The sequence below is a fragment of the Pinus tabuliformis genome, chromosome 1_1, assembly GCF_031772625.1.
Source record: "Pinus tabuliformis cultivar Carrire ecotype Pingquan chromosome 1_1, CPIR1, whole genome shotgun sequence".
In the NCBI taxonomy this organism is placed as follows: domain Eukaryota; kingdom Viridiplantae; phylum Streptophyta; class Pinopsida; order Pinales; family Pinaceae; genus Pinus; species Pinus tabuliformis.
The window spans coordinates 842,385,606-842,406,843 of NC_142297.1; positions in this window are offsets into that span (position 1 = coordinate 842,385,606).

Sequence of the window (21,238 nt, forward strand, 5' to 3'; positions counted from 1 at the left end):
GGCTCAGGAGAAGTTTACTTTGTTTCACTAAGCATGGTCAATTTTGATAATTTTGATGCTTGCATGGAGAGAGCTGGAAGATTCACAGTTCTCTCCGATAACCTCATATGTTTGTGAAGCCGCATGATATGCATCGTTGTGGTATACCACTAAACCAACGTGAGCACAAGATAACATAAGTTTTTTTGTTTCATATCATATGGACTTACACAAGTTGGTAAACTAGTACCCTCATCTTTCACCGAGCTTATACAAACAATATAGCTCTGTCACAAAGTTTAAGGTTGACTTCCACGAAATTTACATACAGGCTCGTAGGGACACAAAGAAGACATGGAATCCACTACCATATTTAGTGACAAAAGATTATCTCCTAGCATAGATATAGAAGTGGCCTGTGGAGTGGATCACTGTGCTGGAGACATAGATAGAGGATATTCCGTCAGACGAGGACACAACACAACACAGGGAAGCGAGTGGGAAGGATAAGGATCAACAAGAATTAGAACAAGAGGAGCAATATGACGAGGGTCACCAGGATTCTCTTGAAGGTGATGAGCAGAACAAAGAGTCTGAATGATCCAGACTTAAACAGGAACGCAAAAAATTACAGAGATAACCATAAACACAGATATGCAGTGGAAATAATACTTCATTTCATTAATGTAAAATATTGAAATATGCTTACAAACAGTAATGGAAATAAACCAGCTAGGGCGATGGTAGCTTATCTCTGAGAAGAGATGTGGTGGCTACATGCCTCTGAACTGTCTTACAATGAGGCTCGAAGGCCTATTTATTGTTGAGAAACAATGGAAAACCCTTAACATTCCAAAACCTAACCCTAGAAGATGAAACGCCAAACTGTGGGCCCCGTTTGGGTAAATTGGTACATCAACTTCCCGGGGTCGTAACTTTGGCATACGATCTCCGTTTGACGCGTACAATAGCTCATTAGAAAGATCTATCCGAGCACTACCACTTTGGGAGGCAACATCCATCCATGGACTCATGTTGCCCCAGATTTCCCAAAAAACGTCATTTAGGGCCTCAAAACGGCTCCGGAAGTTCAGGACCTGAAAAACTGCTAAAAATAGTAAGTTGTGCTACAATTAAGGAAACTGAAAATGCTGAGAGAAACAATGGTGGGGGTCCAGGTGGACTTGGCAGGTGGCCACCAAGATCCACCTGGATCATTCCTCCCCCCTTAGGAATCAATGTTCCCCATTGCATTGAGTTCCTCCATGAGATGAGGAAACTTTTGATAAACTTGGTCCCTGGTGAGCCACTTGCCTTGGTGAAGGAGTTGACCTCCTTTGACAACTCGATACAGTTGGATATTCTATTAGCGAGTGTTCTTGATCTCTGTGTCCATGATCCGATCAGTTGTAGCTTGTTCCATGCAATCTGGATTTAATTCTGTGGGTGTGAGCTGTTCTGCAAAGTCGGATGTGTCTAGCAATGGTGGAAAGTATGGCCGAAGGCGGTCCCCATTGAACACTGGGTGTAGGCCAAGGAATGGGGGAATGCTAAGCTCAAATGCATTGTCTCCCACAACCTTAGTAATGGTGTAAGGACCATATCGGAGTGGTCTCAATTTCCGACAGGCTCCAGTAAGGCGTTCCTTTTGCAAATGCAACCAGACTTTATCGCCCACCTGAAACTTGTGTGACACCTGATGTTGATCATGTCGCTGCTTGTACTTGGCATTTGATTTCTCCAGAATGTCATGGACCTGCTGGCGAATATGTTGGATGTGCTCAATGAAGCTGGTTGCCTTATGTGTTTCGGACTGGACATGAGTCGAATCTATGTGAGTAGCTGCAAGTGGCATGGCCACATCAATGGGGCATTGTGGCTGGAATCACAAGGCCACCTGAAAAGGGCTGTGGCCAGTCGAGCTGTGAAGAGCTCGATTGTAGCTGTGCTGAACATAGGGGAGGCTCTCGTCCCATGTGCGTGGATGCTTTGAGTTGTACATGCGCAGAATGTGTACAATCATCCGATTGACAACCTCTGTCTGGCCATCAGTTTGAGGATGGAAGGCTGTGGACTTAGTGAGTTTGGTGTCCAACATTGAACAGAGACTGGACCAAAATGTACTGAGGAACCGACTGTCCCGATCTGAGATGATAGACTATGGGATCCCAAAGTGCACCCACACTCGTTCAAAGAAGAGTTTAGCAGTGGCTTCCACTGTGATATTCTTCTTGCAGGCCACCATAATGGCCATCTTCGAGAACCTGTCGACGACCACAAAAACAAAATCATTTCCATGCTTAGTGGAAGTCAGGCCTGACATGTAATCCATGGAGATGGATTCCCAAGGTCGACTAGGGGTAGGCAACGGGGTATAGAGGCCTTGCTTCTTGATGGTTGGTTTGGCAATGGCATAGGTAGTACATGATCTGATGTACTTCCCGACATCCTGTCGAATATTTGGCCAATAGAAATACTTTTGCATTACTGCCACCGTTTTCTCGACCCCGAAATGCCCAATAGCCCGACTGTAGTGTACTTCCCAAATCATCTTGGCACGCTCGCTTGAAGGAACACAAAGGTGACCCAGGTGGCATAATAGGGCGTCTTGGAGGTGAAAATCTGGAACATGCTGACCCCCCAAGAGTGTTTGGTATGTGTGGCCAAATTCTGGGTTGCTTTTGTAGAGAAGTGGCCAATCAGAAGTCTCGTGCCCACAAGAGTTGAGCACAGTGGTTAACGCCATGATCGGTGGTCGACTGAGGCAATCTGCAACATTATTGGTGTTGCCCTTCTTATACTTGATATTCAAATGGAGCTGTTGCAAATATGTAGACCACTTCTGATGGCGATCATTCTGCAATTTCCCTTGGGTCTGTATGAACTGCAGGGGTCGGTGGTCCGTGTGGATGACCGTTTCCTTCCCCAAAATGTAATTCTTCCATTGTCGGCAAGCCTGCACAATGGAATACATCTCTTTATCATAAGTGGGATACTTCCGGACTGTGTTTGAAAGTGTTTCACTATGATATGCCACTGGATGCCCATGTTGAGTAAGGACTGCCCCAATAGCATAGTCAGAGGCATCTGTCTCGACCTCAAATGGTTGTTGCAAATCTGGTAACGTGAGCACTGGTGTCGTGCAGAGGTGATCTTTCAACTCTATGAATGCCTTTTGTTGAGATTCAGACCAAAAGAATTTCGCTTTCGCTCCTCCCTTGGTGACTTGACTCAAGGGCCAAGTGATATGAGAAAACCCCAACACGAACCTGTGGTAGAAGTTGGCAAGACCTAGAAAGTTGCGGAGCTCTGTCAGAGTGGTTGGAGATGGCCAATCCCGAATGACTTGGATCTTGGCCGGATCCACATGCACCCCCTGTTCATCAATAATGTATCCCAGATACTGAACCTGGGTCATGCCAAAAGTTCATTTCTCCAAATTGGCACATAGCTTGTGTTGCCACAGTATTTGAAGAACCTGTCGAATGTGGTGGAGGTGCTCTTCCCAACTTTGGTTGAAGATCAGAAGGTCATCCAAGTATACCACTACAAATGAGTTGGTGAATGGCCGTAAGATGTCATCCATTAGCCTCATGAAGGTTGCAGGAGCATTCGTCAATCCGAAAGGCATAACCAACCATTCGAAGGGGCCCTCCTTGGCTTTGAAGGCAGTCTTCCACACATCAGACGGGTCGATTAGTACCTGGTGATATCCTAACTTCAGATCGATCTTTCTGAAATATTTTTCCCCCTTTAGTTGATCCAAGAGGTCATCAATCCGCGGGATCCGGTACCTATTACGGACAGTGATCTTGTTCAGCGCCCGATAGTCAATACAGAGTCTACAAGTCCCATCCTTCTTCTGTACCAACACGATCGGGCTCCCACAAGGTGATGAACTCGGACGTATGTGACCTTTCTGCAGCAGCTCCTGAATCTGCCTCTTGATTTCATCGTTCTCCAGAACGGAGCGCCGATAAATTGGTCCATTGGGTAGCGGCGCAACTGGGGTCAGATTGATGGAGTGCTTGACCTGACACTGCAGAGGAACCCCCGCGGGGGAGGTGAAGATGTCCTCGTACTCCTTCAAGACCTTATCCATCTATAGTTGTCGTGTGGAGGGGTCCTGTTTGGAGGCCATGGCCACCATCTTCTTCTTTCCTTGAGGGCGTATCATCAGGAAAACAAATTTCCCAGTCTTGGAAATGAGCTTACTGCATTGTTTTGCAGTAATCAAAGAGATGGAGGTAGGCGATGCTACCTCTGGTATCCTGTACAACTTATTCCCCAATGTAATAATAACAACACGGGGCCTTGATTCATACACAGCATGTCACTTCCACAAATATGGTTGTCCTAATAATACATCACAAACTTCAAGGGGAGAAATGTCACATAATACCTCATCCGTGAAGGGCTTGATGTTGTACGGAAGGCGACACTGCTGGCTCATGCGAAGATCCCGTCCTTGGTGAAGCCACCTGATGGTGTATGGTTGTGGATGTGCTGTGGTCGGTAAGCCCAACAGCTTCAAGACCTCTGCTGAAATGAGGTTCTTTTGGCTCTCGCTATCGACAATGAACTGTAGCGGGGAGCCCTTTACCCACATCTGGGAGTGGAAGAGATGCTCCTCCTCCTCTAGATCCTCAGGTTCATTTTTCTGGATCTTGGCGGTTGCAATAGTGGCATTGGGATCTGCATCAATGATCTGCTTCCCTTTGTCATTCCCCTTGTCGGGTTTTGACTCAAAGTCAGAACATGCATCTGATTCTAGAACCTTTAGCTCAGCCACCAGTGACTGCTTGGCCCGACACTCATTGGTGTTGTGAGTGGAGCTCTTATGGAACTCACACCATTTTCCCGTGTGCTTTTTCGTCTTCGCGGCGCTGTTCTTTGCTGCAGCTTTGGCGGGTTGTCTTGGGCTGCCCCGCCTTGGCTTTGTCCTTTGTTCTGTGTTTTAGGGGCACCTTTCCCTTGCTTCAGATTCACAGATCAAAAGTATCGCTTCTTTTGTTTAAACTTCTGCTCGACCTTGACGGCATATTGGTACGCTGTGATGAGCGAGGAGATGTTCAGGAATTGTATTTCTTCCTGGATGTACTTGTGCAGGCAGCTGCAATATTTGAGTATCAAATGCTGCTCCATATCCTTGATACCAAACTTTGTGCGAAGGGTATGGAAAAGATTGGTGAACTCTGGCACGTCTTGGTCCCTTCCCTGCCGCAGCGTGGTCCATTTTATGTATTCATCCTCATAGCTTATGACAGGGTAGTACTGCTCCTTGATGGCATCTCGGAATGAATTCCAGGTAGGTGCGGCTGAAAATAGTGAGCCGGTATTTTCATCCTTCTGCTCGCAGTAGGTTTCCCACCAGTCCTTGACATGCGGGGCTGCTTTGAGAAGAGCGAAAAAAATCTTTTCCCGACTCGAAAATTCATGAACAGAAAAATAACCCTCCAGCAAATTTAACCATTTATCTACAGCATCTGTGTCTATCTGACCCTCAAATATGGGGATTTCAAAATTAACTTGTACCTTAAAGGGCGTGGCATTTTCAGAGTAGTTACTGGAAGCCGATGCATCGCTTCTAGGTAGCCGCTGATGGATTTGGGCAAAACTGTCCATCATCGCATTCCGTTGTCGCTCGAGGGCTTCTTCGAGCAAGATTTTGATATGATCTCCTGCCCCCTCGTCTTTCTTCTCATCCGCCATAGGAGGCCGTCGGGATTTGCGAGGCTGGTCTCGCAAAGGTTCAACCAATTCAAGCCCTAACTCCCTATATCCCGACCTCGTTGGGGACATGCAAAGAAAAACAGAGAAAAAGCAGACCGCTTTGATACTACTGATCCAGACTTAAACATGAACGCAACAAATTACAGAGATAACCATAAACACAGATATGCAGTGGAAATAATACTTCAGTTCATTAATGTAAAATATTGAAATATGCTTACAAACAGTAATGGAAATAAACCAGCTAGGGCGATGGTAGCTTATCTCTGAGAAGAGATGTGGTGGCTACATGCCTCTGAACTGTCTTACAATGAGGCTCGAAGGCCTATTTATTGTTGAGAAACAATGGAAAACCCTTAACCTTCCAAAACCTAACCCTAGAAGATGAAACGCCAAACTGTGGGCTCCGTTTGGGTAAATTGGTACATCAACTTCCCGGGGTTGTAACTTTGGCATACGATCTCCATTTGACGTGTACAATAGCTCATTAGAAAGATCTATTCGAGCACTGCCACTTTGGGAGGCAACATCAATCCATGAACCCATGTTGCCCCAGATTTCCCAAAAAACGTCGTTTAGGGCCTCAAAACGGCTCCGAAAGTTCAGGACCCGAAAAATTGCTAAAAATAGTAAGTTGTGCTACAATTAAGGAAACTGAAAATGCTGAGAGAAACAATGGGGGGGGTATAGGTGGACTTGGCAGGTGGCCACCAAGATCCACCTGGATCACTAAAAAGACAGAGATAGACCAAGCTGTCGTAGAGAAGAGGAAGGCACACATTGAAGCTTCCACAAGAAGCAAAAAGTAGATAAGACAAAGGACATAATACTAGTGGTCCTCACTGATGGGGACTTGTACCAAATTAGGGAAAAAAATTAGGAAGCAACAACAAAATCACAAAATAAATTAGAAGAACAAGTGTCGAGGAGCACATTGCAGAACTAAAGATATTGGCATAGACTGTAAGACAACCATTGTAGGCAGAGCAAAATCTTGGAGAGGAAAGACCAATAGAGCCTACACTTGCAATGTAGATAACACTGATACTTGCTGGAGGATTGCAGTTTGACTCCATCAAGGTACAACAATAGGAAAAAGAGTGGAGGTATGTGAACATGAACATCGTAGCAATACCACTTTAGAGATTACACAAGATACATCTATAGATCATAGATGATCTGAAGCTACGCGAATAGCACACTTCACAGTTAAACATTTAGGTAGAGAGAGAGTGAGCTTTGCTGCAGTAGAAGCTCGACCAGGCTATCCAGGAGAGGGATCAAGCAATATAGCAACAATAGAAGCTGAAGGAGGTGGTCAAAGCAACATGCCGTGAGATTCCAGACATTAATGTTTGAGAAGAGGAACCAATGGAGGACAAGGTCGCAAATCTCGACCTTGCAGTAAAAGGATACAAGGATAAGATCACGGATGTAAAATTTACATATGTGATGAACATCAACGAACTACAGATGAAGTTACAACCAACCATGCCATAGGAAGTGCAAGAGTAGAGGGCGGATAACCTGAAGGCTATAATGGCCGATATCGCCGCATTAGTGGAAGATTGTGGGAAGCTATTGGATGAGAGATTATAGATTTAGACTTCACTGCAAGAAGATCCAAATGCATAGAAAATACAAGAGGATATTCAACAGAAGTAGTAACAGTTGGAGGAGATTCAAGAAACTGTGAGAACCTTACTAATCTCACAGAAGCTCGCAAAGGTCAATGAAGGAAATACCCTCCAGAAGAAGATAGAGGAATTGAGGAAGGAAGAGAAGGCTATGATAAAGAGAACTAAACCATGGCAAGATTAGGCTCTCAAATTGTACCAAGAAGTGGATGAGAAGCTTCAAGAACTTCGATAGAGAGAGAGAAAGCAGTGATTTGGAAGGCTACAGAACCTGCGATAGAAGCACTGCTGGCGGAAGTGAGCAACGAAGAGAAACAGGTAACAAACAATCTGCAATAGTTCAATAGTGCCTACAACAGCATTGCAACAAAGATCAGAGGCCAATCAGCTCAGTGACTCGGGATGAGTCACATGTGATTGTTGGGGGCCTGTTGGATGCAACCCAACTTGGCCTAGATTTTGGCAAGGACTTCGCATTTTGTGGGGTGTAGTGCGTAGTAGAGCGTGTAATGGAGTTCACAATGGAGCATTTTGAATATACCGTGCGGTGTCATAAGGGATTCAGGGTGGGTTGAAACCCTCCTTTTTTTAAAAGCATGTGATTTTGTAAGGGATCAATGGTTTTGGGATCATAGTTGCTTGTTTTAGGGAGTCCATGGTATTTGGACCATGGTATTTTGATGATGTAACCCTATAATGTAATAGTATATAAGGTAAAATAATAAGAAGAGAATCATCAAATTGATCCAGATTAGTGTTATGGGAAAATTATTGTGATTTGTAATTTGGTAGAGAAGGCGAGGCTCTGCAACTGAGTGGGCAAAGGCCTGAGTCTGCAGCGGAGTGTGCAGATAGCCTATAGCTTAGTGTGCAGGTCAAGAAATGTCTGTTGTTCAAATATTTATTATATTAAGCAACAGTCCTAGTGGGAATAGCCACACACTGGGTTGAACCACGATAAATTGGTGTTTTGATGCGTATATTTTCTTAGTATCTGTGGTAGAGTAGCAGTTATTACAATTGAATTTTACTTTAGCAAAGTTATGGTTTATATGTCATGTTTAAGTGATTAATATAATGCGATGAAGTGATTTACAAATGCTAAGAATAAGATAACATACTAATACCACATATCCTAGTCCTTCAAGGTTGCACAAACCTGGTTCTGCATCCTCCCATAGTCACTTCGGGTGAGACTGCGATTTGCTTGCAGGTTGTTGCCGAAAGGGCCAATGATTGAGGGTTTTATTGGTGCGCAATATAGGTTGAACCTGGGTAAACCCAAACCAAGCCAACACTAACAAAATCAATTCTATAATGGATTAGTCACTCTAGAAGGCATTGAAAAAACTTAGAGGATTCTTAGTATTGATAGGATATTGCCATAAATTTGTTAAGAAGTATGGTCAAAGAAAAACACCTTAAAAAAACCATTGAAGAAGAAAACATTTTCTTGGAATAAAATAGAAACCAAATATTTTGAAAAAATTAAAGAAGAGATATGTGCGACTCCCATTTTGGCCACACCTAACCTCACAAAACCTTCATTGTGGAGTGTGATGCCTCAAGAAATGACATTGGTGTAGTTTTGATGCAAGAAGGAGGGCACCATTCCTTTCAAGGTAGTGAACCTAAAGGAAAGAACTTACTCAAACCCATCTATGAAAAGGAAATGTTAGCCATACTATATGCAATTAAGAAATGTTGTCCATACTTAATAGAAAGACACTTAAAAGTAAAAACAAATCATGATAGTTTGATGTACTTATTGGAACAAATACAATATTCAAAATAAAAAAAGGAATAGGATACAAAGATGTTAGGTAATGAATTTGAAATTATATACAAAAAGGGAAAAAAATTATATTGTGGAACATGCAATCTCAAGAAAATAGGAAGGCATATGGTTTATTACATGTTATTTCCATTCCATAATCTGACTGGGGTGGAAGAAGAAAGAATAGGATGGAAGCAATATGACAAGTTATGCAAGATTATTCGTCAACTACAGGTGGACCCCATTGTAGTAGAAAAAATTATTTCGATGAATGATTACGTTTGTGGCATCAAGATCACTTATACTTATGTAATTTTTTTTAACTCAAACAAAATTCCTTTTTCACATTACACACTTATCCTATATTAGGACATTTAAGGTTCTTGAGAACATTACCATAGGATAAATAAATATTTTTTTGGAAAGGTCTTAAAGTAGATGTGCAAAAGTTTGTGGTTGAATGTGTGGTATGCTAATAGAATAAGGATGAGAAAATCAAGACCTCAGGGATTTTACAACCATTAGCCATACCAAGCCAGTGTTGGGAAGAATTTTAAATGGGTCTTATTATAGGTTTACACAAATATAAAGGAAATATTTTCACTATGGTAGTGCTATAATGAATAACAAATTCTGTCCATTTTTTATCTCTTTCTCATCCTTGTAAATCAATTGCAATGGAAAAATCATTCATGGAAATAATCCAAAATCTACATGGATTCGAAAATATCATTGTAATTGATAGAGATCCAATTTTCATTATAAAATTTTGGACTAATTTTTTTTTTAACTTGGTTACTCAATTGACTCATATCTCATCTTATCATCCTAAATCTAGTGGAAAAACTATGATTATGAATAAATGTTTAGAAGGTTATATGAGTTTCTTTGCATTTGATAAAAAAGACACAATGGGTCAAGTGGTTTCCCTTGGTGGAATGGTGACACAACACATCCTTCCATCTTAAAAAATATCCCCATTTATGTCACTTTACAGATATCATTCTCCATCCTTCATGTCACCCTTGAAAGACACTAGAAATGCTCAAGTAGTGGAAAACCATATATGACACCAATAATAGGTTCTCAAACTATTGAAGGACAACTTGGATAAAGCAAAAAATAAGATGAAATAACAAGCATATCAACATCATTATGAAAGGGAATTTGAAGTGCGGGTTTGGGTATTTGTAAGATGACAACCATATAAACATATGTCCCTCAAGCAACAAAAGCAAAAAAATAGATTAGAACTCAGGTATTGTTGTGGCTCCTAGAGACAACCCCTGGGTTGAGGAGATGTCAGTGCCTAGGACATCTTAGTCTCTCTTGAAGATAAATCAGTGCAACTCAGGAGATGGATGTAAAGTTATTTGGATTTTGGTTCAATAATCTTTCTTAGAGACAACTTCAATATACACATGAACAATGTATCATCCAGAAGAATAAATACTTAGGTATGATGGTCGATACACAAAGAATGCATCTTAATTTGTCATTGTATTAAATATGGAAAGGAGAAATATAAGAGAGGAACTTGATACAGAGGGCTAGCTAAACACAAAATCCCATGCAATAAATCCTAGTAGAATCATGGAGAGATAAAGGAAATGAAATGCAGAAATTATGGAGCACATTTTAAGGTCTCCAACTCAATATCTCACAGGTACTATCTGCTAACACATAACATAGATAACTCTAAAATATAGTAGGTATCGTATGCTATCACATAACATTAGTAAATCTGCGATTTAATAGTGAACCCAGTAGCTACAATTACACAATTTCTGAAGAAGAAAAATACATATATGAAATGACATATAGAGGAAGAACACATACTACATATCTCAAATGTTTGGAATCACCAGAAACTTCTTCATTAATCTTTAGGATTGGAACACATGTCATAGGTCCAATTTTTGGGATTTGCAAAATAGTAACAACCCTTAAAACCAAGAAAATTGAACTCTTCCTATTAAGTTCCTCTTACCTTTTATAGGGAGAGAGTTCAAACAAATAGTTACAAAATATCTTGAATGCTTCAGCTGTCTGAGCATGTGAGTGGCCTAGTTGTCCTAACATATTTTGATTCCTCTTTGAAATGAAATATTTACAAAACATAAACAAAACATGATGTGTCATGATTGACATAGAAAAATATATCCCTTGTCAATTCCTTTGATTTCCTAAGGTGGGATTTGGCTCCATTATATGCGTTCATGGTGGGCTAATGAGACTCAGTTGTGGGGCATTGATGAGCTGCTCACATTTATGCATCATTAATCACTGAGAATGGGTCTTTGAGTGATCTCCATACTGAGAATTAATTCTCAGTCACACTGCACAAAGATCAACTATACAACAACATAGCCTCTCTGATCTAAAGGCAATGTTCTTCATTTAACCCCGCTGTAACATGCACATGATATCAAGGGTGGCTTACTTCTTAGTACAAGAAAAGACCAAACTTCTCTCTACAGATCATGGTCCCTCTCGCCTTGACCCAACGATATCTACAATTGCAATTACTCCTGTGACACCAAACTCTTGCACGCATTTAATTAGCTTCCCACCCATTCATCCTTTGTAACCTGTATGCTATAGTATTAGGCCTCAATGTATCATAACCATCATTTAAATAAGGTTATGAAATCACAACATTCTGATGCCCCTAACTCATTTTTTCTTATCCCCCTTTTGTTTATCCTCCATGGGACCTTTGCTCGTGACCACCGATGTAGTACTTAGGTGTTGCGGTATCAGAGCCTTCATCCATCGTAACTCTATTAAAATAGAAGTTACAAAATCATGAGATTCTGATGCTCTTAGCCCTCTTCTCTTGGCACTCTTATCGCAATTTCATGACAGAATAGGGTGTTGTGACCACCAAATTAGTGCTTGGGTGCTAAAGCCTTCGGGCCCTTTTTGGGGGCCTATTTCCCTTTGTAATCATGCTATGACTTTGATTCTTTTGAATGCTTGCGACCGAGTGTCTCTCCCTATCAGAGCTCCTTTCATCATAAGTTCTTCAATTTGGAATTAAAAAAAAGTTACGATGTATCCCTCTTCTGATGATCTTTATAGCACTTAGGTGCTTGACCCTCTTTGGGCCTTTGGTTCTTTTGAATCCCCATGACCATGTGTCTATCATCTATTAGAATCCCCTTCATTAGATCAAAACATTTTCAAATTGGCATTTATGCTAGACTTCTGACAACTCCCACCTTTGAAAAATTGACCTTTGAAATGAATCATGCTGACATCATCATCTCCACATGGCGCCTCTTGAGTTGTCAGACATGTCACCCATATTTGCCTTATTAGGTCCCCGAAAATACTGAAACCGACTGCCACATGTCCACCGTATGACCATGTCATGCTCTTGTCATCTGCCACATCTTATCTTCGGGGCCTGTTATCACCCCTAGAAACTCTCCTAGGTTGTATATCAGAGATGCTTGGGAACATTACAAACTCAACAAAAATGTTGGAAAATGGTGGATGAATGGAAGGAATGATGCATATTCAAGCCAGATAACCACTTCTAATATGCATTACCCCAGACATGGGTGAACACCCCCAGACCACAAGGCTTTAGACCACCAATTACTCACAGTTTGAGGAACAGGTGAAGATGGAGAATACTAACCACACCAGCAGATGCACAGGACCCTGTGATGGCCGACTGCAACCAGTTAAAAGGTCTGTAAATATATTTCCTAATGCACAGACAGGATGACAACTCTCTGGCATTAAAACAACAGAAACCTGGACACAAATTCAATGATACATACTAGATTCTAACATAGAGGTGGGATGACAACCCCTCTAATGCTAAACATCAAGAGCACATGAAAAATGCATAATAGGCACAACCTAGAATAGAGAAGAAGTGGAAAGTGAGCAATTAACAGCAAAAGAAGCTTGCATTAGCAGAAAATGAAGACCAGATGCTGCAGGTATCACAGTAGTTACAGTCTCCAGAAGTTGAACTTTACATCAAAACAATATTCATCAACCCTGATTACATCTGTGTTCTGGGTATTTATAGAGTTTGTTTACAAAGATATGCTGTTGTGCTATGCGTGGAGGGGTCATAATGTACCACCAACCACATTAACTCTTTGATGGAGTCTCTGCTACGATCTGACTGTGTTTGTGCATGAATTTGACCTTCTTTGGTGTTCTTCAGTCCTTCTCGGGTAGGTGGAGTGCTGCATGAGTGACACTCCATAACTGGTAAATGTATTGATCTGCTCGATGCTGTCCTTTCCTTCTTTGGCCATGCTATTCCTTAGATACAGTTGTTGAGACTTTATTACGCAGAGTGCTAGATTCTGGCCTCCTTCATCCCTCGGGTACACAGGACAGGTTATGGACAAAGACAGAATGGTGGAGGCATTACTGCGACGAGGAAAAGACTCGGCCGTTGGATCGTGTGGATCAATGGAGGGGATCTATTGGAGGGAAAAATGGGGAAGAAGTGGGTCAAACAGGTGTGGGCCGTTATGAGCCGTCGGATTGTGGTCGGGTAGATCCAACGACGATAGGGCATGAAGGTGCGTGGAGATTAATGGCCGGGGAAAAATTGTTTCACGGGCGGGCGGTATTCCCCGCACTGCCTTTGGGGCTATGGTGGCTTCCGTATGCGAGGGCATGATGCAGTAATATTGCGACATGTGGCGAATGCGATGGCGAGGAAACCACTTTCCCTGCGCGATAACGGGCGGGTAGGTCGTGCGAGCGGGGCTTACGACTACCATCTGATCGTGCGACGGACGGTCAGATGGCGAGAAAAGTGCACAGGGTTTAACGTGCGGTAAACATAGCGGAGATCGTCGGATCGTGATGCGATCGACGGTGGGGATTTAACGAAGGACGAAGGGCAGACAATCGTGGGGTCGTACAATCACGAAGGGTTGTATGGGTGCGGGTTCATTGGTTAAGCGCCCGGGCTTAAGAACAAGGGTTATGCAGAGCTTCGTAGGAGACGGGAAAGCAGGAAATGAAGAGATTTTCAGAGGAAAAATAAAGAAAGCGGGTTTTAAGAGGGTGATAGGAAACTGAAGGAGGAGGGAAGAGAAGACCGCTGCAAGCTTTCTTTAACCATCAACAACACGACCAAGCTGTCATTTTATCCCCCAACTGCTGAAGTTTATAGCAGAGCTAACACTGGCTCCTTCTAGGGATGAGATCCTCCCTGTGAGGTCTCAAGAATTGCAGACCAATGCCTTCATACAAAATCAGCATAAAAACATTGCCTAGTATCCATTGGGCATGGAGTCTAATTAAGTCTATACTAAAAAGAACACAATTGCAACTTTAAGGCTTGAAAACTTAAAAATTCAAAAACTGCCCATCTACTGGGCCACCAAAATTGTTGCCTGTCAGCTGGTTCATCAAAAAGCTGCAAAACTGGATTGATTTGATCCTCTACCTCAAAAATTTTGGGGCATTTGACCTTAATAGACAGATATGGATCAAATCTCATCTCCCTTCTATATACTCTCCTCCTCGGATGCTTTTCATGAGAGCCTTTGTACACCTGCTGGATAAACATGAATGCTGTGTACTTCTCTTTGCCATCTGTGAGCTGCACAACTACTATGAATGATGAAACAATGTATTCTTGTGCAGGGGACACAGAGACATCATCTTCTTCTGCATCTTGCTTTGAACAATCCTCATTGAAGGAGGAGTCCCAAAACTGAGCATCGTCTTCCTTTGTCATCTGATAAGCTGCCCTTTCATTCTCTATGGAGGCCATTTGAGCAAGTTTTAGAAAATCAAAACTAAGGTGATCAGTCTTAGCCTTAAGAATGGAGCTATTTCCCACCTTAGTGCCTAGTGGGCAACTGTGAGGGATTCTCATTCGAGCAGACAGAGAAACATAAGATGATGGGGAGCTTTCTTTTCCCTTATTGATCACTGGGCAGGGGACAAAAGTAGGTTGGAAAATTTGCAGATCTGCATAGCCATGTGAAGATGAGTTGGCCTCAGGCTCAGACTCTTCGAGGATGAATGGATCTGCTGCGACTTGCTTCTGTTGATCAGCTTGTTGTTCTGCAGCTACAACAAACTAGTGAACAATGCCTCTAGATAATGCTTCTTCATATACAACTCTGGTTAAGAATGGGGCACCACACTTATCTTCCAAACCATGAACCTCCTCCTCATCTTCGTACTGCACTTCTTGCATGACTATATTCTGTAAAAGGATCTTCACCCCTTTATCTTCATTTGTAACTTTATTTCTTTTCAAAATTTGCAAATGCTCATTTGCTCCTCTATATGGATTTGGAGTTGGAAGAGAAAAGGAACAATGAGCACCTGCTTCTTCAGAATGTTGCTCAGGCATTAATTTGGAAACTTCAGAGGCCAAAAACTCAATCATCCTGGACATTTTATCAATCTCATGATCTGAGGATGATGAGGACTCTCCTCCCTGTCTTCTCCTTTCAGCATCACCTTCGAGTCTTTCTGTAGCAATGATGTTTTCTTCTATTTCAAAGGCTGAATTTTTCATATCATCCAAAGAAGTACATCTTCTTTCTCTTAACAGCAGGCAGAACTGAGAATCGAAGGCATTAGCATAAGTGAGCATGGCAGAAGCAGGGGTGGGTCTTACTTCAGCTGGCATTCTTCTGTACATATGATTGAATCTGATGTTGAAATCAGACAACGGCTCACCATCTTCTCTCTGCAAGTTCCCAAATTTAGTGTGATAATAGAGCAAATCTTTATTATCCCCCCAGTGCTTTAAAAACACATCATCTAAGGCCTCAATATCTGCTATATACCTAGGGGGTGAATTTCTGAACCATTTTCTAGCCTCCCCATCTAGGCTTTGGACAAAAACCCTCATCCACACATCCTCTTCATTGATATCTAGATTATCAACATAGCTATAAAAGGATTCAAGGTGATCTTCAGCTGATACTCCTTCTGTATGTTAGGGTCCCACCCTAACCCCCTTATTTATGTCATGGGATCACGGAATAGTCAAGAGTCAATAAAGCCCATATTAATATGTGTAAGTGGTTAACCCACAATTAATGACGGGACCATAGTTAGTTGCAAATGGGCCGTAGTATTAGATAGATGGTATTAATAAAACCCACGGTATTGGCCCGTGGTATTGCATGTATGAGTCATATATAAAGGATAGAGACTCCCTGCGAGGAGCATTGTGTCTTATTTTGTAGTCGAGCTCTGCTCTATTGGAGGTTGCCCCTCGAAGAGGCAAGTGAACATTACTCTCTGAATAATAAAATGATTACTATTCTGTGTTCTGGGTATCTTTTCTTCGCATATTCTGTATTTGGGTATCATTTTGCAGGTTAAGAGCATAACACTGTACTAGTAAACTTAGGCATAAATTCTTGATAATCTCCTGCAGGCATGGCATTCAAAGGGACATGCAAGACCAGGGATCCATACCTAGCAGCAAATATTCTTTCTATCTTTGTAAGGGTTTGCTGGCCTGCCATGACTGAGGAATATGAAAGGATACTAGTAGACTGAGTGGTATGAATCAATGAAAAGAATAATAGAGACAGAGGAATATGATGGATAGCATGGATGCTTCTTTGTACTGAGGTCCGAAAGGGAAATGAATGACTAAGGAGCTTTATGAATCTCTGAAGGTGACTTTTACTAGTAGAGATACATGGAATTTTTAAGGCTTACCTGGTCCTGATGCTCCTTTCTACGAGATTTTCTTCTGCTTAACGATCTTATTAGGACCAGGCACTGATTCAGCTGGTGATTTCTGTAGATATCTCTGAGCATTCCTCACAAACTGAGCCAGAAATGCAAGGTGGAGTCGCCAAAGGTTCGTTCTCCTCCAGTGGAGTCGCCAAAGGTTGGTCCTCCTCTAGTGGAGTCGCCAAAGGTTGGTCCTCCTCCAGTGGAGTCGACAGATAGATGATTACAACCAGAAATGTGCCCAAACCTTGTTTATCATCAAAATCTGGAACTGTGTTGTTCTCCCAGGGAAGCTGAGCTTCAATCTCCTCTCCCCAACAATGACGCCAATTAATGTTATCACCCCAAGAAACTCTCCTAGGTTGTATATCAAAGATGCTCAGGAACATTACAAACTCAACAAAAATGTTGGAAAATGGTGGATGAATGGAAGGAATGATGCATATTCAAGCCAGATAACCACTTCTACTATGCATTACCCCAGACATGGGTGAACACCCCCAGACTACAAGGCTTTAGACCACCAATTACTCACAGTTTGAGGAATAGGTGAAGATGGAGAATACTGACCACAACAGCAGATGCACAGGACCCTGTGATGGCCGGCTGCAACCAGTTAAAAGGTCTGTAAATCTATTTCCTAATGCACATACAGGATGACAACTCTCTGGCATTAAAACAATAGAAACCTGCATACAAATTCAATGGTACATACTAGATTCTAACATAGAGGTGGGTTGACAGCCCCTCTAATGCTAAACATCAAGAGCACATGAAAAATGCATAACAAGCACCGCCTGGAATAGAGAAGAATTGGAAAGTGAGCAATTAACAACAAAAGAAGCTTGCATTAGCTGAAAATGAAGACCAGACGCTGCAGGTATCACAGTAGTTACAGTCTCTAGAAGTTGAACTTTACATCAAAAAAATATTCATCAACCCTGATTACATCTGTGTTCTGGGTATTTATAGAGTTTGTTTACAAAGATATGCGGTTATGCTATGTGTGGAGGGGTCATAATGGACCACCAACCACATTAACACTTTGATGGAGTCTTTGCTACGATCTGACTGTGTCTGCGCATGAATTCGACCTTCTCTAGTGTTCTGCAGTCCTTCTCGGGTAGGTGGAGTGCTGTATGAGTGACACTCCATAACTGGTAAATGTCTTGATCTTCTTGAGGTTGTCCTTTCCTTCTTTGGCCATGTTGAGATTGCAACAAGATGATGGAGCTTAGTGAAAAGAGTCGCCTTCACTAAGTGGGCCCGCAGGCTATTTTTGGCGCAAGTCTATTTTTAGACTATGTCTATTTTTAGACATATGGATCATGTCTATGGATTGCAGGTTGCTGTTTATGGATGATTGATCAAGTTGGGAAAAAATAGATGGACTTATATTTTTGATGAAAGTGTGAGTGATCACAGTGTGAGTGATCAAAGTCTATTTTTAGACTGGCTGTCAAAAATAGAAAAGTCAAATATTATTATCTCACAATAATATTTGGACTATAAACTTAATCTTATTCTCTTGGAGCACTTCAGTTTGAGCTACAGAGGTGGCACATGTAGCTGTCAGAAGGAAATACGCTTTTCTTATGAGTCAGTTGAGTTGTTGCATGCATGACTTCAGTTAGAACTCAATCAGTTGAGTTTGGTGGAGTTGATTGTGGAGTTGATGGAGTTGTGTTCAGTTTAGCTTTGTTAAACTGGTTGTATTTAGTCTAACTGGAAAATAGACTAGAGATGAGTTGGGTGAATTAGTTATTAATTAATTCACAAGTTATTAACTCATAATACAACTAATGAATACATCAGTTAACTCAGTTGCATGTCAGTGCATGTTCAGTTCAACAGGGACAGGTGGTAGAGAATCAGATTGCTATCAGTTGTGACTATAGTTGTGCACCAGATCTTGCACAATCAAGGGATTGAGTACGCCAATGAGTTTGCTCACGTATTTGCCCACATTATAGCTTGTGCTCACGTCCAACAAAGAGTGAGTGACTATTTTGCAAGTGAAAAACGAGTTTGGTGAGCCATTCTCATCAGTTCTTGAGCAGGTATTGAGCAGTGGAGGCAGGCAAGCAGTGGAAGAGATTTGGAGATAAGATCTGAGCTGTATTGTGTGTAACAAAGGTGGAGATACTTGTGAGAAGTATTATGCTGTGTAATTGTTTAGTCAATTTAGTGTTCCTAAATTGATGTCATTAATTGTCAACCCGGGGCTCGTAAGCTGATGAAGTGAAGGTGTACTATATGTACTTAAGCAACCTCTTAAAGCTTTTTGTCGTTTGGGGTGCTGTTTGTGGTTAATTTATCTTCCTAAGATGGAGTGATGATTTATAAACAGATGAGTGATAGTGTGTGTAAGGTGAGTTCTAGATGAGTGGGAGTGTGTGATTAGTGGTTTCTAACTACTTGCTGAAAAGGAAAAGCTTGAAAGAAATAAATAACTTGAAATGACTTGAAAGCAAAGAACCACTTTCTAATGGCATTAGACACCATTCATGCTGCTGCAAATAAAAGGTAAGAAAATCACTTTAAAAACCAATGATAATGTTTATCTCTTCCTAACTCCCTGCTTCTAACACAGAGTACTGTGTAAAACACGATTAGGAAGTAGCTAAAGATGAGTTAGAAAAGTGATCAAAAATGAGAAAAATCTACTTTAAAGACTAGTTATAATGTTTTGCTCTTTCTAACTCTCTGCTTCTAACACATAGTACTGTGTAAAGCACGATTAGAAAGTAGTTAAGGATTAGTCTAAAAAGCACTCAAAGCCAGCTGTAAGTTATCAGTATTCTGATCTCTAAAAGATAAACAATTTGTGATAAAGAGATCATTCATATGTTAGCAGACAACTTTGAGAAATTAAACTAAAAATCAGCTATGAAAATAAAGTAAAGGCAGCAACTTTGAATCAGTCAACTGAAACTACCACTAGATATAAAGCAAATACATAAACACAAAAACAATCCCGGGTTAAAAACCTGCAAAAGAACAATACTGATCAGTCAAAATGAATGCTGCAAATGAAATAACAATGAAAGTGAATTAAGCTGTACATGTTTCAAGAAAAGGAAATGCTGAATGGAAAATAAAGAAATAGCAAGAATATAAACATGAAATACTATACAAGGGCAGTCATGAACAGGGGCCCTCCATTCATAATACCCAAAGAAGACTCAAGGAATTGAAAACTTCAGAACAGCACTGCTTCTATTACTCCATGTGCAGAAAATTACAGTTAAGAGTGCTAGAACAGCACTATTAAAACAGAGTCTTGGAATGCACTAAAATGATAACAAGTTCATAAAACACAGCAACTAAAAAGTAACATTAAGCGTATGCAAATGCTAGTTTTTATAGGCATCTGAAAGATGGCCTAATGCGTACAGCTAAAACTTGAAAAATAAACTAACTGTCATGCGTAATTAAGGTTCAATAACACGTCATAAGCCTCGTGGATGAGCTGGAGGTTCTGGTCGTTATGGGCATTGAATCCAGAGTTGGATTATGTCCCCCACAACCTGCGTAACACGGACAAATCACCGTTTGAACTGACGTGACCCAACAGCTTACGTATCACCGTTAAGCTGCCTTTGTTGACCGTAACTTGACCCTCGTTGACCGGAGGTACAAATGACGTGGCTGGCTGAACCAATAGCACGGGAACCTCGAGCACCTTGATTCCTAAGTGCCCATGTGGCTCGTTTGGCAAAATGACACGTGGAACCTTAAGATTAACAAAAAGGCTGCGGAATCATCAGATGGCTGCAGAATCATCAGATGGCTGCGGAATCATCAGATGGCTGCGAAATTCCTGTAAATATGTCAAAATCTAAACAAAACAGTCACACATTAGCAAAGATCCTTAATCATGCTTAAAGTCATATAATGTAATGATCTGGGTTGGTTTGCAAGGAAAATGAGGCAAAAGAGAGAGATGAGTGAGGGAAAACTGTAGGTAAATGATGGATAATCAAGTGCAAAGTAGAGGCTCTACATACCCCCACTACGAGGGCATTGCATGTCCTCATGCAATCAAAACATTGTTCAGTCCACCCGCTGAGATGCCTCTGCTAAGACATCCAACCTTCTCTTCTTTCTCTGTGTGGCTATATTGACTCTTGGTCTTTTCATCAAACACCTGAATTTTAGATTGATCAAAGCTCTATTTAACTTCCTGCATCTCTTCTTGAGCTTTTTGTTTTCCTTTTGCCACAGGCCCATATGAAGCATGGTGTTATCTTGGACCATCTTGTCCACATTGCTCTGTACCTTCAGTTTTTCATTTTCTTGTTGGATGTGGCGATTTAGTACCTCCAGCTCAAATATTTCCTGCTTCAGTGATTGAACTTGCTGCTCCAAAGGTTGAACAGTACTGGGACCAGCAGCTGCTTGT